At 36.4% G+C, this 23,459-nt stretch overlaps 1 protein-coding gene across 11 annotated transcripts in view; it reads left to right on the forward strand.

Annotated features, from left to right (window-relative positions):
* The window catches only part of epb41a (erythrocyte membrane protein band 4.1a), a 50,237-nt gene extending 46,761 nt beyond the window's left edge, over nt 1-3,476 (forward strand). For all 11 annotated transcript variants that reach the window (XM_037794596.1, XM_037794597.1, XM_037794604.1 and 8 more), the window contains one exon: nt 1,938-3,476. The gene's annotated coding sequence lies outside the window, so the exon portion shown is untranslated. The remainder of the gene's footprint in view (nt 1-1,937) is intronic.
* The last annotated feature ends 19,983 nt before the right edge of the window (nt 3,477-23,459 follow it).

A 23,459-nucleotide genomic window follows, 5' to 3' on the forward strand; every position in this document is an offset into this window, starting at 1 on the left:
TGATGCTTGGACCCCACCTCTCTCTCTCTCCCTCTCTCTCTCTCTCTCTCTCTCTTGCTGAGTACACACAGGTTGTCCTTGCAAACTCATTGAAAACAGTAGTGCACATTTGGGCACATCCAGTTTTCTTAATAAATCTGTATAGTAACAGCCTGTTTCAACATGAAACGCGGTGCTTCAGCTGCATGAGGAGGTACTGGATGTTCTATAATGGTGCCCATGTGGCTTCACTGTGACCTGGTTTATGTGGTAGCAGAGGGTCCAGGCTGGGAGTCTGGTGCCGTTTAGCCGGTCGGTCGACAGCCTGGTATGTAAACACAGCGGCACCAACTTCCAGTCTGAACCTCAGTGCTGTCTGACGGACCAGGAAGGCATAGTGATGAGCAAATCTGCCAAAGTAAAAGTTGAAAAGTAATAGTGATAGTCTATGTAGTCCTACGGTGCACGCAGGAGGAAAACAATAGAGGCTAAATGAACAACACAAGACCGCCACAGTCACCCAGAACTGTTGACCGCCCGCATGATTGTATGATTTTTACATCCATTCATCACGTGATCGGGCTCAAGCACGTACACATCAACACAACGTTGAGTCCAAGCCAGAGCCTTACGAGACAAAGGTGGAGCTGAGACAGAGCGCACTAAAGGGATGAAAAACCTGCATGAAAGTCCAGATCTATTCCTGAGATAGGAACATGGGTAGCAGTCTGTTGTCAATGTGGAACCACTATTACTGTTCCAAGAACACGTTTAGCCAAGAACACTCCAAATGATCAGCAGTGACGGTGGAAGGACGTGAGCCAAACCTACAGCTGTTAGCATTTTTATTCTTGTGTTACCAAAGTTTTGATGATAATTAAACAATAAATTAACAATTTAACTTCAAATATGTGGATTCAACTCAAGTTGAACTTGTCAATTTCAGCGTTCCAGAGAGGCCTTCTGTGAGCCTGTTAGCAAACTGTAATGGTACGTGTCCACAGCCTCCGTCCTTTCCACGCTTCCCATTCATTGTCTATGTGAGCAGCCGTGCAATGCATTCTGGTAGCGTGGCGGCGCGATTCGAGAGACGGAGGGCACGGCGGCCGTTCCTCATTTGCATAAAGTTGAGGTCAAGTCTACTTTATGCAAATCACGGGCGTCCGACGCGACTCGCCGCCTCTCCAAACTCTCTAGAATCTTTTAAAATAAACGTTGATCTAAAATAAAGACAGATTCATCAACATGGATTATTTCTCTCCTCAAATGTTCTCAGGAACATCTCAGGGAACTATTTCCATGAAATAAGAGAAGAAAGTTTCCAAACGAGTCTCCATGTTGTTTCTGGTTTGAAAGCTGGAGCAGCAGCTCACGGAGGGAAAGCGTTCATCCAATCAGGAGTCCAGTGTGTTGTGTCTAGTGGCGGCCCAACAAGCGTCCAACGCTGGGAAGCGGAGGTCCCATCGCGATAAAAAAATGCCCTGGTGGACACGTACCATAACGCCACTCTTCAGCAGTGGAGGTCAGAAAGCCAGAGCTACCGTAGAGTCAGCACATGATGGTGAAAACAGCTTCACATAGAGGATTTGATCAGCTCCGCCCTGAGGAAACAGCTCTCCACTGTTCTATCATGGGAACTGTCTGTCCTGAGAAACACTGAGGTTAGAATTAAAGTAGAATTACAAGTGCAATTTTACAATACTTCTGAAACCACCAAGTTCTCTACTGTATTCTTCTGAGAGGAGCTTTGTAAAGAGGCCGATGGGACGAGTACTGTGAGACACATCTCTCTCTGTTTTACTGGCATGTTCAATCAACTTCAATGTGTTTACATCAGAGAGAAGCCTGAGAACCTCATTTCCCCCCCCCGAGGTGTTAAAATCCACTAACTATCTTTCTCTTCTTCCCTCTCTCCGGCCATCTGTCCATCTCCCAATCTCCCAATCCTTCCACCTCAGTCCTCCCAGCTGCCCCTACTCTCCCCCTCACTTGTGTTTCCATCACACCATTTTAGCGCAGCACCCCCCCCCCCCCCTCCAGCCGTCACATCCAACTGCACTGCCTTCAACACTGAACCCACCGGACCCCATCAGAGAGGGAACGAGCTTCGATGTTGAACTATGAACTTTAACCTCCGTGAGCGTGGAGTTTGACCCGAAGGAGACGGAGTCGCCAGAAAAATTCCCAAGACTTCCCTCCCGGTATTCCCCACAATCCCCTCTTGTTCCATTAAAGATCAACTTGCTGGACTGATAAGAAAAGAAAACTTTTTTAAAGAGAGAGAAAATGAAATAAAGTACAGCATGATGTGGATTTATTCCTCTCCTATTTGTCTGGAGAGTTTAAGAAATTTTCCAGGGCATTTGGTCTTTTAATCTTGAGATTACTGGTACTTTATTTTTCTACGGCTTTTCTTACCATCACAATTGGTTATCAATAACTTGGAAGTGTTTTTTAACCGTGTGTTCCAAACAGCGTTAACAAAAGGGATTGTGGGTGATTTTTCTTTGAATCGTACTCATCGGGACTCAAACGGTCCCTCTCAAATTTTGATCATAAGTTTGGTGTCATGTTCTTGTACAGTAAATATTTTATTTTCCCTCTCAATGTGAAAAAATATTTTTTCAATTTCTGTATAAAAAAAAAAAAAGATGAATTTTATCAAATCACGGGGGGGCGATTACTCCTTTCACCCTCCTGAAGTTCTGACTTAATCATTGATCGGGTGATCGTTACATCTTTTGATTGCTTTAGTTGTTCTTGTTCTTGTTCTTGTTGTTGTAGTGCTCGTGTCACTAGAACAGGTCAACAGCAGTGTACTGATGTGACCTTTACTTTATTTATTCCCACCTCTGTCTTCTGTTTGTGTGTTTATGTTTTAGATCTCCTCAGCTCCACTGTGTGTAACTTCATGGTTTTGTATTGAGAGCGTTCCAGACACAGTGTTAGTCATTTCTACTGAGCATGACATCAGCGTCTACAATATCTCCTCATATGTTTCACATTTCTACTTTTCTACCAAATGGGCAGTGTGTACTCGTCCAGAGAGAGGGAGTTCAACATGACAGAGGTCAATTAGAGGTCATTAGATCACTGTCTGCCTGATGAAAGTGAAGAGTAGAACACAGGATGATGGCTGCCTCATTAAACTGTAAAAGCTTTGATTTGCATCATCTCGCTCTATCTGAGCCTTTCACATTCACACTATTGCAACTGTCACGTCACACATTAACAAGGTTATCTGGTTAATGCGGCTGATTACATTCATTAATTACACCAGTTCTTAACATACAGTGAGTGAATGTGAGAAGTCAGACGACAGTTTATTCAGATTATCTAAAGTTATGTTCCAGTTTATGATGCTGAATTTAAAACCAGTTAAAGGGACTATTTGTAACTTTCAGAAATGCTTCTTAACAGCGACACCTGTGGCCGTGAAATCAACGAAAGTCAGCGTCGGGCTCGCGCTTGCTCGCTCTAAATAGACATGAAGGAGCATCGCTCAAAACAGTGAGGCGACACACGTCAGCTAAAACTGCAATATCACTCTATATTTCAGCTGCTTGGCAGTAATGTTAGCTGACCAGACCAAGGTCTCTCCATGAATCAATGCTGATACTGTTTGCTTCTCCTGCCTCAGCGCAGGCTTCAGCAGCGGGGCTCTGCAGTGAGAAACTCGTCTCCCTCCGCCCACAGCCGGAGTGAACAGGGAGACACCAGCACCCGTTCGGTAACAAGACGATAACGTTTCTCTCTGCGGAGTCCCGTCACTTCACAAGACACAGGAAACCTCTGTTGGTCTGGAGGAGCTGCAGCAGTTATTTCTGCACAAACGTCCACTGTACATTCACTAGATATTCTCAGATCTAAACTAACTCTTCTGCAGTGTGGAGTGAGCGCGCGTTCACGTCTAGAGGTGGAGCGAGTACGCGAGAACGCGCGCTCTGTCTGAGTGAAGGCAAGCAGGCAGAGGAGCGGGGACGCCGGCCACACGCGAGCGCGCATATGCGAGCGTGCATGTGTCCCGACCCGCTACATTTATACGCTTAAAAAAGTTACAAACAGTCCCTTTAAGAGATGAGCATATGACATAAGACGTTATTATCCCTTGTTATAAAATGTTCATTATAATGTGGAGTGGCAGAGATGATATTATTTTTATAGACAGCGAACAGAAGAAGACCCAGGATAGACCCTTGTGGGTTGCTGTTACTAACTTTAAGAGCATTTGATTTGGAGACAAATTCACGACTGTTTGACTTCTTCCTGAGAGGTTGTTCAAATCTTTTAACGGACTGCTCATCTGAAACTAAAAAGGATATTGTTTTTTTCAGTTGAAAAGAAAATATTCAATAGAAAAGTGTAGCACAATGTTGATGATTGTCCAGGACACTGACAGGATAATGTATTACAATGAATGTTGCTGGATACCTTAACCTGTTATTGGCTAATTGAGTTCATACAAACACACTGTAACATTACATTTTTGATATTAAAACAGAATATAACCTCCTCCTTATTACACACTGCCCATTCAAATCAGACACATATAGTTTATATTTTGTCAATTTTTAAACATGATGCTTTTTTAGAACACAATATTCTGTACAGCCCGACGTGTTGTTCTTTCACTGTGCCGTCATCTTCATCTTCATCATCACGTTCTCCCTTTTTCTGCTTGGAAACAAGCAGGCCGACATTTCTAAGTTCTTTCTTAATTGTGAACCCTCACTTCACCATCACAGGAAGACATAATAAAAGAGCACCATGCATAGAATAAACACAAATGTAGACTTTGTATTTGATCAAGTTTTGTGTCCAGCTAGTGTCCTCAGTTCTGATTAGGATTTCAGTGTTTATATTTCTCTTATGCAGAACGAGTGTCATTTTCACTGTACAGATGTAGTAGTTTTAATCCCAACCATGTATTTCTTTCCTAAACCAAACTATAGTGGTTTTGTTGCCTAATCCTAAAGTGAAGACAAGATTAACTTTAGTGATTTTGAAACTGAAAATAAAGTGACGCCAAGGGCGTGACAAAGCTGCGGTATGCGACGAGTTGGGATGAGAAGGTATTGAAGGAATGAAAGAGGGAGAATGTGTTTGCACAATCAAACAAGTCTGCCACATGGTACGTTAATCAGAGTATGCAAAGCTGCATGTAAACGGAGGAAGACTTTTTTTCTTCCGACATTTTTTTTGACATTTTTCAGACTTTTGTTTTTTGACATTTTTTTTTACATCTTTCAGACTTTTTTTCAAACTTTTTTTCGACTTTTTTTTCCGACTTTTTTCGACTTTTTTCTTCCGACATTTTTTTGACATCTTTCAGACTTTTTTTCGATTTTTTTTCTTCCGACATTTTTTTGACTTTTTTTCTTCCGACATTTTTAAGACTTTTTTTTCTACTTTTTTTCTTCCGACATTCCGACTTTTTTTGATTTTTTTTCTTCCGACATTTTTTCGACTTTTTTTCTACTTTTGACATTTTTCAGACTTTTTTTTTCGACTTTTTTTCTTCCGACATTTTTTTTGACATTTTTCAGACTTTTTTTTCAGACTTTTTTCGACTTTTTTTTTCAGATCTTTTTTTTTTTTACATTTTTCAGACTTTTGTTTTTTGACATCTTATTTTACATCTTTCAGACTTTTTTTCAGACTTTTTTTTTTTCGACATTTTTCCGACTTTTTTTCGATTTTTTTTCTTCCGACATTTTTCAGACTTTTTTTTCAGACTTTTTTTTCGACTTTTTTTCTTCCGACATTTTTCCGACTTTTTTTTTCCGACTTCTTTTTTGACATTTTTCAGACTTTTTTTTCGACTTTTTTTCTTCCAACATTTTTCAGACTTTTTTTCGACTTTTTTTCTTCCGACATTTATTTTGACATTTTTCAGACTTTTTTTTCCAGACTTTTTTTTCAGACTCTTTTTTCGACTTTTTTTCTTCCGACATTTTTTTTGACATTTTTCAGACTTTTTTTCGACTTTTTTTCTTCCGACATTTTTCAGACTTTTTTTCGATTTTTTTTCTTCCGACATTTTTTTTGACATTTTTCAGACCTTTTTTTTTCACACCTTTTTTTTTTTTACATTTTTCAGACTTTTGTTTTTTGACATCTTATTTTACATCTTTCAGACTTTTTTTCAGACTTTTTTTTTTCGACATTTTTCAGACTTTTTTTCGATTTTTTTTCTTCCGACATTTTTCAGACTTTTTTTTCAGACTTTTTTTTCGACTTTTTTTCTTCCGACATTTTTCCGACTTTTTTTTTCCGACTTTTTTTTTCCCACTTCTTTTATGACATTTTTCAGACTTTTTTTTCGACTTTTTTTCTTCCAACATTTTTCAGACTTTTTTTCGACTTTTTTTCTTCCGACATTTATTTTGACATTTTTCAGACTTTTTTTTCCAGACTTTTTTTTCAGACTCTTTTTTCGACTTTTTTTCTTCCGACATTTTTTTTGACATTTTTCAGACTTTTTTTCGACTTTTTTTCTTCCGACATTTTTCAGACTTTTTTTCGATTTTTTTTCTTCCGACATTTTTTTTGACATTTTTCAGACCTTTTTTTTTCAGACCTTTTTTTTTTTTACATTTTTCAGACTTTTGTTTTTTGACATCTTATTTTACATCTTTCAGACTTTTTTTCAGACTTTTTTTTTTCGACATTTTTCAGACTTTTTTTCGATTTTTTTTCTTCCGACATTTTTCAGACTTTTTTTTCAGACTTTTTTTTCGACTTTTTTTCTTCCGACATTTTTCCGACTTTTTTTTTCCGACTTTTTTTTTCCCACTTCTTTTATGACATTTTTCAGACTTTTTTTTCGACTTTTTTTCTTCCAACATTTTTCAGACTTTTTTTCGACTTTTTTTCTTCCGACATTTATTTTGACATTTTTCAGACTTTTTTTTCCAGAATTTTTTTTCAGACTCTTTTTTCGACTTTTTTTCTTCCGACATTTTTTTTGACATTTTTCAGACTTTTTTTCGACTTTTTTTCTTCCGACATTTTTCAGACTTTTTTTCGATTTTTTTTCTTCCGACATTTTTTTTGACATTTTTCAGACCTTTTTTTTTCAGACTTTTTTTTCGACTTTTTTTCTTCCGACATTTTTCAGACTTTTTTTTTCCGACTTTTTTTTTGACATTTTTCAGACTTTTTTTTCGACTTTTTTTCTTCCGACATTTTTTTTGACATTTTTCAGACTTTTTTTTCGACTTTATTTCTTCCGGACTAGGAATATTGTCTTTTTCAGAATAAGGGCAAAAAACTGAATATTGTGTGCAGGTAAACATAGTCACTGCTGCACAGCTGCATTTTCCCCGTTACAACGTGTAACGTTGTGAGGACATTAGTGTCTGCAGGAACAGCATGTGATCTCCTCTGCATCCCACATAGGGTCAGTCTCTAATATCATTCAGTCTTTGTCAACAACAGTCTATTCATAAGCTTATTTTCATCAAGCGTTCCCAGAACATGCTGCTGCCTTCCTACTGTTAGACAGGACAGGTCTAGATGAGGTGTTGCTGGGTGTTTCCATCACACCACTGTTACCACCTCGATTAGCCCATGTGAGACTTTGTGCCTCTGGCTCCGCTGGATGCCCGACAACATTCAGATGGATTACTGGACATGTTGCCCAGGGCCTTTCTGAAATGAACAGATAGAGGAGGGTTTGCACAAATAAATCATTCACTATGGTAGTGGACAATATTTATTCAGCAAGTGACCAGATCTGCTGGGTTGTGGTTTATTCCAACCAACCTCCAGGGTCATACAGCCGGGGGCTTTTTGTCTTCCAGCCCATACAGAGGACACGGAGGCAAAGTTACATGCATTATATACTTTACTGTGTAATCTGCATATATTTGGGTAGGCACGTCCTGATTGGCCGACTGCGCTTGTGCAAATTTGATGTGGCCGAATGCGTGCTCGTGATCGTAGTGTGTCTGTAGAGGGCTCCGCCTGTGCCTCCATACATGCTGTACTCAACTGGTGGACATACTTCAATTCATATTCAATATGGAGCAGGTTCTCTTTTGTATGTGTTTCTTATATTTAACTGTAACTCTTGCAAAGTCCTAATCCTCTCTCAGCCTATGACTCCTCCCCTCCTGCCACATGTAACCTGTTTTGATGCTTTCCAAACACAGGCTCCATCATTTCCTCTCTTCCGTCTAACACTGTGTCCTTGTCTACTCTTCCTCCCTCCTCCTCCCGCGATTTCTCTCCTTCCCGCTGGCTGCTGCTGTCCTGTGCTGTAATTAGGATTGACATATTCCCTGGAGCTGTGCTGTTTGTCTCTGTGATTGACCACAGTGTCCTGCAGTCACCCCGTACTGTCCTCACTTTGACAATTTACACCAGTCAGCACAACTAGTATACAGCTTACTTATCGCTGCCATGAGCAAATTCTCCCCTTTTCACCATGATAAAGCTGCTTTAATAGTTTTGATCACTGAAGTGGGCTTTGCAGGACCAGCACTGAAGTGTGCTTTGCAGGGCCAGCACTGAAGTGGGCTTTACAGGGCCAGCAATGAAGTGGGCTTTGAAGGGCCAGCACTGAAGTGGGCTTTGCAGGGCCAGCACTGAAGTGGGCTTTGTAGGGCCAGCATTGGCCTTTTTGAGGCACCACCCACCACTTGCCTAGGGTAAGAGCCATGAGGATCATGAGTCACAAAATGACACATTTTATTTATTGATATAACAGTTGTGGTATACGTATTAGTTTTTTGTCTAAAAACACATTTATGGTTTTAGATAAACATGCTAACGTTAACAGGCAAACTGTCTGCTAAATAAACAGAAACTAAAACAACATAAAATGGCAAAACTTACAGCTTGGAGCTCTGAAGGTGGGTCCCAGACAGCCGGTTCAGATCCATCCTGAGCTTCAGTTGGAAGTGAATCTGAAGTATACTGACCCTCGTTGAGAGAGAGTTTTCCTGTCGTTCACATTTCATGTAATCAATCCACCGGGTCTTCACGTCCTCAGATGATGGGAGTACATGAAGACTTTTCTGTTGGTTCTTGCAGCCAACAACAGAACGAGTAGCGTGCTTTGCTCATGCTGTGTTAGCAGGTCCGTGATGGCGAAGAAATCACAATAGCGGACAGCGAGAGATTCAGCAGCGACTGCGTGGGCGGGGTCACCTAACAAGAGGTTGTTCTGCCGTTCCACCAGGAACCATCGGACAAGTCGGATCTGCTCGTTTATATACAATGGCGCAGGAGAAAAAGAGTGAGGATGTTTTTTTTCTGACACGTTGGGGGTCTGCAGCCAAACCAGGGAGACAGATTTATGTTTGCATTTTGCACAATGTGTGACCTTTAATTTGCTCATTGAGTTCAGGTACATTTCCACAATTCAGTTTCAGATTGGGTAAAAACCTCAACTTCTTCCTTTGCCTCTGAAAGAGTCATTATTCAGACAACTACAAGAAGTCCACGACAGGAAAATATACACATAGGTGTATATATCGGAGCCAACCACCCAACCACCCCCCCACTCTTTAAGACTGCCAACATGACTACAAATGGGACTAAATGGTGATATTATGAGGCCCTGCACGAAACCAAATTATTCTCTTCCTGTCTGCTAGGACTTGTTTCATAATGTCACGGTGTCTCCAGTGTGCTTCTATGTTCCTGTATGTTCCTCTGGGACTGTAGCCCGCCTCTTTCTGCTGGCTGTGTGGTAGAGGTGATCGGCTCCTGGCTATGACTGTCGCAGCGCTGGTCTGGAATAAATGAAGCCCACTGTCATCATGACCCCTCGTCTCTCATGTATCATTAACCAAACCCACCTACATACGGGGCTCTGCCAGTCTCTGCTGTCAGCGTTGGGCTTCGTCACAGGACATTGAAGTAGCGTTGAGCCACTGACTCTTGTTGTCATTCAAACAGTGAAGTCCATTTTGCATAAAACGTCCCCTTCTCACCCTCCTCTGTAATCCAGCCTGCAGGACAGAGTAGCTCCCTAGACCTTAAGAACAGCACAGGTGGGATAGTGCTGAAAATAGCAACCGCGACGCATGACAGGATGCAGTAGGTGACATCATGTGCTCCAGTCTGTACCATTGCCAACAGTCTGTGCACAGTTTGGTAAGGCTCTGTGCACATGCTTTAGTTTCTATTGGAACAGTATTATCTTAATATATGATTTATCAAATGTAAATGAAAAGGTTTTACAAATGTAGCCCTGGTTGAAATTCATTTAGATATCAGAATGCAAATAGTTTTAAAAAAGAAACCAGGCTAAATGTTTTAAAAAGGTACAAATATGGTTTAAAACATTAAGAGTCCAAATTTTATATTTCATTTAAATGAGCATAGTGTGTTTGTTTTGTAAATGATCCAACACGTATAGTCAGCCTTACAGTCTTGTCTGAACAGCGCATTAGACACCGACCCGCAATGATTTATACGTGTAAGAAGTTACAAACAGCCCTTTTAATATTGGCTGGTATTTTTATTTTCATAAGTGAATTAAATTCATTGCTACTTTATTATTTTTTTTGCACATATTTTAATAAATACCCAAAGCTTAGGAGTTTTGGATACATACACTTTTATTGTATTTCTTTAATCTTATTGGAGGCACCGCTCTTCATTTTTGCATTTCAGAATAAGAGAACAGAAGTTGTGAAATTCATTATAGCTTACAAGTACAAGTAATAGCGCCACTTAATTAGAAACAGACTGCTATGAGCTGGCTGGAGCTCTCTAGAGACCGGTCTGTAGACGAGGGGCTTCTATTTCCTCGTTGATGGATAGTTTGTTTAAATATCACAACACAAATGTCCGTTATAGATTAACAGGAACAGAAACATGTGTTTATCTGCCTTTCTGGAGTTGAAAAGCTCCACAATCGCCCGCGGGCGTAGCTTACTGATGCTCACAGAGCAGCTCCTGGTTTAAAGACTCCAGCCTCGTCTAGCATACTGCAAAACACATCACTTTAACCGTTTCATACTGCATACTACTGAGGAATGCAGTATGCAGTATGCAGTACATGTTCTTATACGGCATGTTCCAAGGTTCTTGACTTAATGAGTATAATGTTGTTACTGATAGTGATGATGGCAGCCCAAACTATGAAAACTAGAGCCATGAAATGATTGGACGGGCTTTTACAGTCCTGCGACAGCCACAGATACCAGATCTGATTTATTGATTGCTGTCAGAATGTAAAGAGAATTTCTACAAATATAACAAACGTGTTATATTTTATTATATACATGTTCTTTCCAGACCACATGTTGAACTAACCGAGGTAAACACGGGTGTTTTTGAATTGAGTTAAACAAGACAAGAACTATTTATTTCAAAATTTCCATTCAAAGTTTACCAATTAGCTCACTTCCTTCTGAGAAACAGTGTTTTACTTTTCACTTTTCAACGTCATCCACTGAGGTTTAGCTGAACCAAACTGATTACACAATTCTCTAAAACTCCAATCCCCACATTATCACCTCTGTTCTCTCTCCCACTGCTGGCCTCCACCCAACGCTGCTATACTGCCAGGTGAATCATTACTTCAAATGTCTGCAACACGCTGGTAGCTTAGATTAGTTTCCATCTCTCTTATCCTCCGTCCTCTCAGCCTACAAACACACTGAGAACATAGACTTTCATTCCTGGCAACCCAATCCGCGGTGAAGACGACAACAGAGGAAATTAAGGACCGTATTGGTTCATGTTTATTTCAATAAGAGCTCTTCCACACATCTGTCATTTCTCTCCATGCGTGTGTCCCGCAGTATGAAAATCCCTCCGCTCTCCTGTCACATTTAGCCTCGGCAAAACCAGATAAGTGGTCACACTCTGTTTACTGCAATATAAAGCTGCAGCTGGCGCATGAGATACAGCGAGAGCTGACACACCTCCGGCCCTCTGCAGCACCGAATGTCTGAATGTACAGCAGCTAAACGCTCCGCATGTAAACCTCAACTCACTGGTTTCATTTAATTACCACACGGCTTTCTGAGTCTTTGCGCGGGTGGAATGGCTAAAGTGCCGTGTGTGTGTGTGTGTGTGTGTGTGTGTGTGTGTCTGCCGCCTGGTGTTTTACTTCCTCTCTGCCCATTGGCAGTGCCGTGGAACAGATTGTCAGCTTTGCATCACTGCTTCAATAATGCAGCATTCGCAGTATGTATTTTTATCAGTAGCAAAAGAAACTCTGGCTCTGCAGATCTCATGATGTGAACAGAGCCTGAAACTGCACCAGCGGAGGAAGTACATGGTTCCAACAACAACATGCTCAGAATCATAGATACAAGATGGTGTGACGTGTATACAGCATTAGCCAGTGAATATAAATAGCCCTGGTTCACTGAAAAGCTCAAGTCATACTGGTCATGGTCATACTAGAGTATTCAGATCCTTTACTTAAAGGTACTATATGTAACAATTTACATGTTTTAATCACTTTATATTGCCAATGTGTGTACGGATTGTAACGTAATTTAAAAACCGAGACCTTCCCCGACTTTCTCGGCTGCTTATAGTAGCCTGTATGCGTGCTTCCGAGCGCCTCGCCTCTCTTCAGCTCGCCTAAAGCGCCAACAGTGTGCAGCTAATATGGCAAAATACTGTCTGGAGTGCTTCAGCTAAGGTTGGCCAGCTTGCTGTAACTTACAGTAGCTATGCAGCGTGGATCTGCTTTGTTGCTTCATAACGTTAGCTGATAAAGTAATTTTCAAGTTAGTTAGCATCATGGAGCCAATGGTCCGAATAAAATATAGGAACATTAAAGAACATTATTTATCATTTGACGACGTGGAGAGACGTCAGGATGCTGACTGCAGTTCACTAAACGGCCACAGGAGTCATTAATAACGAGGATCTTCTGAAAGTTACATACAGTACCTTTAAGTTGCAGTAATGTATATCGTAAAAATAAGAGTTGAGAAAACTCATTTCAAGGCTGTTAATTCTCTGCTAATTGACTTTAAGTTGAAGTAACTCAAACCTGTACATTGTAAACCAGAGTCAAGTCTAAATCATCATGAGCTACACCAGAGGGGGTGTACTACCAACCAAGATGAATGGGTTGGCGAGGTATGTTGGGCCTAATGGTTCGTGTCCACAGGGGCGTTTTTTATCGGGACGCGCCGCTTCCCAGCATTGGACGCTTGGTGTGCTGTCCCTAGAAACAAGGCACTCGGCTCCTGATTGGACGAACGCTTTCCTGCCGTTGGCTGCTGCTCCCAGCTTTCAAACCGGAACCAGTATGGGGGCTGGTTTGGAAACTTTCTTCTCTTATTTCACGTAAATAGTTCACTGAAATGTGTTTCTGAAAACATTTGAGGCGAGAAATAATCCATGCAGTTGATGAATCTGTCTTTAATTTAGATCAACAACGTTTATTTTAAAAGATTCTCGGGAGTTTGGAGAGGCGGCGAGTCGCGTCGGACGCCCGTGATTTACATAAAGTAGACGAGCCCTCAATTTTATGCAAATGAGGAGCGGCCGTCGTGGCGCTCCGTTTCTCGAATCGCGCCGCCACGCTAGAATGCATTGCACGGCTGCTTACATAGACAATGAATGGGGAGCGTGGAAAGCACGGAGGCTGTGGACACGTACCATAAAGCCAGAGTTTTAAGCTCTCTTTTAACCTGGCTAGATCGCCATGGTAACTGATGCTGCACACTAAACCTGCTCCAGAGTTTCAGATTGAAACTCTGAACGTTGAGTGGACTGGAGTGTTTTCGTAGTTCCAACAACTCCGGCAGATTGACAGGTCTTTTCTCGAGCTGATCACGTCATGTCCATTTCAGGAGTCACATTTTCCCAGTTAAACATTCATTCATATGCAATACATTATTTAAAGGGTAACTTTTGGTATTTTTATTTCAACTTGTACCCTATTTGGACCCATGTTTTCTTGTCTAAGTGACTAATAAGGACAACGATTGGTCGAGTATAGAGGGGAGGGGTTACGCTGTAACAATCAGCTGCGGAACGAGCTGCGAGGTTAAGTGAGCAGCGTCAACAATGTAACGTTAAGTGGGCATGTCAAGACAGACTTTTGTCGTCCCCCAACCAATAAAGATTTAAGAATATCAGAATTATCAGAGGGTGATTTGTTCTGTCCAACACTGTGGACTGTAAAGACCCTCCAGAACTGCCAGTGAGACATTTAGTCCAGATTACAGTTGGACATGTCGTGTGTTGTATTTGGCGAAACTCAAACAGCCTTCAGTCGAGCTTTTCTAGCTGTTCCCGCTAGTAATCCACTAATCCGAGAGGCTCGGTCTGCAGCATAATAACGTCTCGTATTGTCACATCATTCCCTCTTTAGGGAGCGGAGCGTGAGCTGAATCTGAAACTCAGAGCATTATACGGCTCAAATGGCATCTGTGAACAGAAGCAGTTGCAGTTTCTGACAAATCTGAATATTGAGTCTTATTATGAGCTCCCCCTCACGACATGAATAAATGAAAAGCAATCCATTCTCAGAGCCCTCTGGGAAATTAAACGAAGCACTCAACGACGCAATAAATCGGCGTCCTGTTTGATGACCTCGCAGCAACACCGACGCAAGAGTTCTGAGAGGTTATTAGTTAATTGCCGAGGCGACGTCGGCTTGAGAGAAACATTTGACTCTATAATGTTGCAGAACCAGATGGGGTTTTGTCCACAAAGTGTCTCTGTGCATCCATTTGTCAGCATTAATAGTGTGTGTCTATGTATCCAGTATTCTCCTGTGTGTGTGTCCACGTGGTGAGATGGTGTTTTTCATTTCCTCCCACCTGAGAGCTCAGAAGCAGCAGGTAGTGTTTTAAAGTCTAAACAAAAGCAGAACTGACCCAAAACCCAGATCTACACCGGACAGAAGGTGTAGATCGGGTCCAGGCTTATGGTTTCAAATGGAGAGAACCCAGCAGTTTTAGACCGTGAGTAGGATTACTGATGGAAAAGGTTACTGACGAGTATACACTCAGTTGCCAGTTTATTAGGTACACAGTCTAATACGACAGTCCTGTAGTAAACCTTCATGATCGTTCAGGTTCTGTTAAAACTATTTTGAATGCAGTTTGTTGAGCCGTATTGCATCACACACAGAGAGGTGTTTCTGTTATTTAGCCTTCCCTCATTAATGAGTGGACAAAATAATAGAAACACCTGTCAGTACAACGCAATACAAATGCAACACGTATACACATATGGTTCCAGGGCAAAAATTAGCTGCTGAAACAGGCAGAGGTAAATAAGAACACGCATGATATCCAAATGACCGTTTTAATGCTAATAGCAGCTTTGCGTCTAATCAGTCTACTCTTCCTTACCCAGCATTACATTCTTCTACTACTGGGGTGTACATCGATGTGCATTTTAATGCATATTTTGGTCTTTTACAGGCGAACAACGAGGTGGAATCGCCCCACGTCCCTGCTGTAAAACGCCCTGCACGTCAGACCCACACCACTGAAATACATCGACCATTAATCAATCAATACATCTGTTAAAATCCCATATGTGTGTTTATTGCAAATTAGTGTGTTCAATAAACCATTCGTGCATAATATTTATAGTTATAGTTATAGTTACAGATGGGTTTTTACTGACTACTTCTATTGGAGAATTCATATTTCACAGGCGAGAGCCGAGATCTGTCTGCAGTCCTCCAGTCTGCTGTTTCATTTGACCTCTCCTGGCCTCAACCGTGCAATTATCTGCAGTGCAAAAACAAAACAATGTCGTGTTCTATACCTAAAATAATTCCACAATAACTGCATCATTGCCCACCATATGTTTTTTATTTCATCATCTTGTTGCCGCCTTTTGAAATCGTATTACAGATCATAAAGAGCGTTAATGAGCCGTCTCCGTCTCCCTCCCTGTCCTCAGACTCTGGGTAGCAGAGTAACACTCTGAGGGATAATAGTTGGATAGGCTGGGCTGGAGAGAGACTGTATATCAAGCCTCATTGACCGCTGTAGTCAGCTGTACTCGGGGGAAATGTGCAGCCCGAGCAATTCACTTTTGTCTGTAATGAATCAAAGGTATAATTCAGTGGACTGAAATATGTCTGAGTGTAAGTGTAATCTCTAATGTGCTCTCAGCCCTCCTGGCTTTGGGACACGATGAGCTCACTAGTTACAGCAATTTGCATCTTCCTCCTTGTCAGCTTGAGTTATATAAGCCTTTCTCCTGCAATGTGCTGATTCAAACATCTCCTGCTCTCCCTGCCTACTCTTAATTGGCTCGGCAAAGCCTTTTATCAACCCCCGTGGCCTTTGTGCCGAATTACTGTACATAATCACGGCACCGTGTTTTCTGATTAGCTCGAGCTTACAGGTGCATCTCAATAAAGGCTGCTGACGGATGATTCCTGCAGCGGGCCTGGAAGATACCCCAGTGGCTGTTGGAGGTAAACATCTGGATCGCCCTCCTTGTTTTTGTTGCCTCTCATTAATTCAGTTCAAGTGCAGCTCTGCTCTCAGTGAAAATAAATCACCCATCTGTCTTATTTCATTACAGAGTGTCATGTCACTCCTGTCTTCTTCCATCTGTTCCTCAGAGAACCAGCTCTCCGTTTAAACTCCAAACACTCAAAAACACTCTTTGAAGTTTTTAAAGCTTAAATGACTGTCTGCCGGCTCCACTGAGAGCTTCAGGGGGAGACGCATGGTGATTTATTTCCTGTTGTGCTGACACATGAAAGCGTCAGGCTGTCAGAGTCGGTGCGTGGACTCTTATTCTTCCTGCTCAAATTGATTCATTTCAAACACACTTTGTATGGAGTCACTTTGGAAGCGGGAATAATCTCATTGGTTCGGTTGGACCTCGGTGGTTATGTAATGTAACTCTAACTCTATGAACACAGGTGAAGCCCTCTGCGCTCGATAGGAGAGCGCTCCATGGCTTCTGTGAACTTGACCACTCGTATATACATACTGTAGATGTGTGTTTAAAAGGAGTCATACACACCCTACATCCTATTCAACATCCACTGCTCCTTGAAAACAGAAGAAAGAAAGATATGGGGCTCTTCCTGGGGTTTCCTCTTCTATTGAAGGCTTTATAGAGTTGTGAGGACCCACTATAGTACTGGACCCCATTTTTGGTGTTGTAACAGCAGAAATACAGCAGCTCATTTTCATGTGGTAAAAGACACTTTCTGGCTGTACTGTGTATAAATATTCCACGGCTGTGTTAAATACTCGATTCTGATTGGTTAATCACAGCGTTCTGTAATTCCTCTATAACAGACCGTTGCTATGTACAACAGACCGTTGCTATGGGCGCAGCTCTGATGTCGGTCTCACTAAATTTTACGATATACTATACTATGACTTTTTTCATGAAAGTTTTCCACAAAAAGTCATAGCGTAGTATGTAAAAAAATGTCATGAAAAAAAGACATAGTATAGTATATCGAAAGATTTATGTAAAAAAAGTCATAGTATAATATGTCGAACAATTTCATGAAAAAAAGTCAAAATATAGTATGTCGAACAATTTCATGAAAAAAAGTCAAATTATAGTATGTCGAACAATTTCATGAAAAAAGTCAAATTATAGTATGTCGAAAAATGTCATGAAAAAAAGTCGTATTATATTATGTCGAAAAATGTCATGAAAAAAAGTCAAATTAAAGTATGTCGAAAAATTTCATGAAAAAAAGTCAAATTATAGTATGTCGAAAAATTTCATTAAAAAAAGTCATAGTATATTATGTCGAAAAATGTCATGAAAAAAAGTCAAATTATATTATGTCGAAAAATTTCATGAAAAAAGTCGTATTATAGTATGTCGAAAAATTTCATGAAAAAAAGTCATATTATAGTATGTCGAAAAATGTCATGAAAAAAAGTCAAATTAAAGTATGTCGAAAAATTTCATGAAAAAAAGTCAAATTATATTATGTCGAAAAATTTCATGAAAAAAGTCGTATTATAGTATGTCGAAAAATGTCATGAAAAAAAGTCATACTATAGTATGTCGAAAAATGTCATGAAAAAAAGTCATAGTCTAGTATGTCGAAAAATTTCATGAAAAAAAGTCGTATTATATTATGTCGAAAAATTTCATGAAAAAAGTCATATTATAGTATGTCGAAAAATGTCATGAAAAAAAGTCAAATTAAAGTATGTTGATCAATTTCATGAAAAAAAGTCAAATTATATTATGTCGAAAAATTTCATGAAAAAAAGTCAAAATATAGTATGTCGAACAATTTCATGAAAAAAAGTCAAATTATATTATGTCGAAAAATTTCATGAAAAAAGCCGTATTATAGTATGTCGAAAAATGTCATGAAAAAAAGTCATAGTCTAGTATGTCGAAAAATTTCATGAAAAAAAGTCGTATTATATTATGTCGAAAAATTTCATGAAAAAAGTCATATTATAGTATGTCGAAAAATGTCATGAAAAAAAGTCAAATTAAAGTATGTTGATCAATTTCATGAAAAAAAGTCAAATTATATTATGTCGAAAAATTTCATGAAAAAAAGTCAAAATATAGTATGTCGAACAATTTCATGAAAAAAAGTCAAATTATATTATGTCGAAAAATTTCATGAAAAAAGCCGTATTATAGTATGTCGAAAAATTTCATGAAAAAAAGTCAAATTATATTATGTCGAAAAATTTCATGAAAAAAAGTCATATTATAGTATGTCGAAAAATGTCATGAAAAAAAGTCAATATATAGTATGTCAAACAATTTCATGAAAAAAAGTCAAATTATAGTATGTCGAACAATTTCATGAAAAAAAGTCAAATTATAGTATGTCGAAAAATGTCATGAAAAAAAGTCAAATTATATTATGTCGAAAAATTTCATGAAAAAAAGTCGTATTATATTATGTCGAAAAATGTCATGAAAAAAAGTCAAATTAAAGTATGTCGAAAAATTTCATGAAAAAAAGTCAAATTATAGTATGTCGAAAAATTTCATTAAAAAAAGTCATAGTATATTATGTCGAAAAATGTCATGAAAAAAAGTCAAATTATATTATGTCGAAAAATTTCATGAAAAAAAGTCGTATTATAGTATGTCGAAAAATTTCATGAAAAAAAGTCATATTATAGTATGTCGAAAAATGTCATGAGAAAAAGTCAAATTATATTATGTCGAAAAATTTCATGAAAAAAGTCGTATTATAGTATGTCGAAAAATGTCATGAAAAAAAGTCATATTATAGTATGTCGAAAAATGTCATGAAAAAAAGTCATAGTCTAGTATGTCGAAAAATTTCATGAAAAAAAGTCGTATTATATTATGTCGAAAAATGTCATGAAAAAAAGTCAAATTAAAGTATGTTGATCAATTTCATGAAAAAAAGTCAAATTATATTATGTCGAAAAATTTCATGAAAAAAAGTCAAAATATAGTATGTCGAACAATTTCATGAAAAAAAGTCAAATTATAGTATGTCGAACAATTTCATGAAAAAAAGTCAAATTATATTATGTCGAAAAATTTCATGAAAAAAAGTCAAATTATAGTATGTCGAAAAATTTCATGAAAAAAAGTCGTATTATATTATGTCGAAAAATTTCATGAAAAAAAGTCGTATTATATTAGGTCGAAAAATTTCATGAAAAAAAGTCGTATTATATTATGTCGAAAAATGTCATGAAAAAAAGTCAAATTAAAGTATGTCGAAAAATTTCATGAAAAAAAGTCAAATTATAGTATGTCGAAAAATTTCATTAAAAAAAGTCATAGTATATTATGTCGAAAAATGTCATGAAAAAAAGTCAAATTATATTATGTCGAAAAATTTCATGAAAAAAGTCGTATTATAGTATGTCGAAAAATTTCATGAAAAAAAGTCATATTATAGTATGTCGAAAAATGTCATGAAAAAAAGTCAAATTATATTATGTCGAAAAATTTCATGAAAAAAGTCGTATTATAGTATGTCGAAAAATGTCATGAAAAAAAGTCATATTATAGTATGTCGAAAAATGTCATGAAAAAAAGTCAAATTAAAGTATGTCGAAAAATTTCATGAAAAAAAGTCGTATTATATTATGTCGAAAAATGTCATGAAAAAAAGTCAAATTAAAGTATGTTGATCAATTTCATGAAAAAAAGTCAAATTATATTATGTCGAAAAATTTCATGAAAAAAAGTCAAAATATAGTATGTCGAACAATTTCATGAAAAAAAGTCAAATTATAGTATGTCGAACAATTTCATGAAAAAAAGTCGTATTATATTAGGTCGAAAAATTTCATGAAAAAAAGTCGTATTATATTATGTCGAAAAATGTCATGAAAAAAAGTCAAATTAAAGTATGTCGAAAAATTTCATGAAAAAAAGTCAAATTATAGTATGTCGAAAAATTTCATTAAAAAAAGTCATAGTATATTATGTCGAAAAATGTCATGAAAAAAAGTCAAATTATATTATGTCGAAAAATTTCATGAAAAAAGTCGTATTATAGTATGTCGAAAAATTTCATGAAAAAAAGTCATATTATAGTATGTCGAAAAATGTCATGAAAAAAAGTCAAATTATATTATGTCGAAAGATTTCATGAAAAAAGTCGTATTATAGTATGTCGAAAAATGTCATGAAAAAAAGTCATATTATAGTATGTCGAAAAATGTCATGAAAAAAAGTCATAGTCTAGTATGTCGAAAAATTTCATGAAAAAAAGTCGTATTATATTATGTCGAAAAATTTCATGAAAAAAGTCATATTATAGTATGTCGAAAAATGTCATGAAAAAAAGTCAAATTAAAGTATGTTGATCAATTTCATGAAAAAAAGTCAAATTATATTATGTCGAAAAATTTCATGAAAAAAAGTCAAATTATAGTATGTCGAACAATTTCATGAAAAAAAGTCAAATTATATTATGTCGAAAAATTTCATGAAAAAAGCCGTATTATAGTATGTCGAAAAATTTCATGAAAAAAAGTCAAATTATATTATGTCGAAAAATTTCATGAAAAAAAGTCAAAATATAGTATGTCAAACAATTTCATGAAAAAAAGTCAAATTATAGTATGTCGAACAATTTCATGAAAAAAAGTCAAATTATAGTATGTCGAAAAATGTCATGAAAAAAAGTCAAATTATATTATGTCGAAAAATTTCATGAAAAAAAGTCGTATTATATTATGTCGAAAAATTTCATGAAAAAATGTCGTATTATATTATGTCGAAAAATGTCATGAAAAAAGTCAAATTAAAGTATGTCGAAAAATTTCATGAAAAAAAGTCAAATTATAGTATGTCGAAAAATTTCATTAAAAAAAGTCATAGTATATTATGTCGAAAAATGTCATGAAAAAAAGTCAAATTATATTATGTCGAAAAATTTCATGAAAAAAAGTCAAATTATAGTATGTCGAAAAATTTCATGAAAAAAGTCGTATTATAGTATGTCGAAAAATGTCATGAAAAAAAGTCATAGTCTAATATGTCGAAAAATGTAATGAAAAAAAAGTCATATTATAGTATGTCGAAAAATGTCATGAAAAAAAGTCATAGTCTAGTATGTCGAAAAATTTCATGAAAAAAAGTCGTATTATATTATGTCGAAAAATTTCATGAAAAAAGTCATATTATAGTATGTCGAAAAATGTCATGAAAAAAAGTCAAATTAAAGTATGTTGATCAATTTCATGAAAAAAAGTCAAATTATATTATGTCGAAAAATTTCATGAAAAAAAGTCAAATTATAGTATGTCGAACAATTTCATGAAAAAAAGTCAAATTATATTATGTCGAAAAATTTCATGAAAAAAGCCGTATTATAGTATGTCGAAAAATTTCATGAAAAAAAGTCAAATTATATTATGTCGAAAAATTTCATGAAAAAAAGTCAAAATATAGTATGTCAAACAATTTCATGAAAAAAAGTCAAATTATAGTATGTCGAACAATTTCATGAAAAAAAGTCAAATTATAGTATGTCGAAAAATGTCATGAAAAAAAGTCAAATTATATTATGTCGAAAAATTTCATGAAAAAAAGTCGTATTATATTATGTCGAAAAATTTCATGAAAAAATGTCGTATTATATTATGTCGAAAAATGTCATGAAAAAAAGTCAAATTAAAGTATGTCGAAAAATTTCATGAAAAAAAGTCAAATTATAGTATGTCGAAAAATTTCATTAAAAAAAGTCATAGTATATTATGTCGAAAAATGTCATGAAAAAAAGTCAAATTATATTATGTCGAAAAATTTCATGAAAAAAAGTCAAATTATAGTATGTCGAAAAATTTCATGAAAAAAAGTCATATTATAGTATGTCAAAAAATGTCATGAAAAAAAGTCAAATTAAAGTATGTCGAAAAATTTCATGAAAAAAAGTCAAATTATATTATGTCGAAAAATTTCATGAAAAAAGTCGTATTATAGTATGTCGAAAAATGTCATGAAAAAAAGTCATAGTCTAATATGTCGAAAAATGTAATGAAAAAAAAGTCATATTATAGTATGTCGAAAAATGTCATGAAAAAAAGTCATAGTCTAGTATGTCGAAAAATTTCATGAAAAAAAGTCAAAATATAGTATGTCGAACAATTTCATGAAAAAAAGTCAAATTATAGTATGTCGAAAAATGTCATGAAAAAAAGTCGTATTATATTATGTCGAAAAATGTCATGAAAAAAAGTCAAATTAAAGTATGTCGAAAAATTTCATGAAAAAAAGTCAAATTATAGTATGTCGAAAAATTTCATTAAAAAAAGTCATAGTATATTATGTCGAAAAATGTCATGAAAAAAAGTCAAATTATATTATGTCGAAAAATTTCATGAAAAAAGTCGTATTATAGTATGTCGAACAATTTCATGAAAAAAAGTCATATTATAGTATGTCGAAAAATGTCATGAAAAAAAGTCAAATTAAAGTATGTCGAAAAATTTCATGAAAAAAAGTCAAATTATATTATGTCGAAAAATTTCATGAAAAAAGTCGTATTATAGTATGTCGAAAAATGTCATGAAAAAAAGTCATATTATAGTATGTCGAAAAATGTCATGAAAAAAAGTCATAGTCTAGTATGTCGAAAAATTTCATGAAAAAAAGTCGTATTATATTATGTCGAAAAATTTCATGAAAAAAGTCATATTATAGTATGTCGAAAAATGTCATGAAAAAAAGTCAAATTAAAGTATGTTGATCAATTTCATAAAAAAAAGTCAAATTATATTATGTCGAAAAATTTCATGAAAAAAAGTCAAAATATAGTATGTCGAACAATTTCATGAAAAAAAGTCAAATTATAGTATGTCGAACAATTTCATGAAAAAAAGTCAAATTATATTATGTCGAAAAATTTCATGAAAAAAGCCGTATTATAGTATGTCGAAAAATTTCATGAAAAAAAGTCAAATTATATTATGTCGAAAAATTTCATGAAAAAAAGTCATATTATAGTATGTCGAAAAATGTCATGAAAAAAAGTCAAAATATAGTATGTCAAACAATTTCATGAAAAAAAGTCAAATTATAGTATGTCGAACAATTTCATGAAAAAAAGTCAAATTATA

The sequence above is a fragment of the Sebastes umbrosus genome, chromosome 15, assembly GCF_015220745.1.
Source record: "Sebastes umbrosus isolate fSebUmb1 chromosome 15, fSebUmb1.pri, whole genome shotgun sequence".
Taxonomy (NCBI): Eukaryota; Metazoa; Chordata; class Actinopteri; order Perciformes; family Sebastidae; genus Sebastes; species Sebastes umbrosus.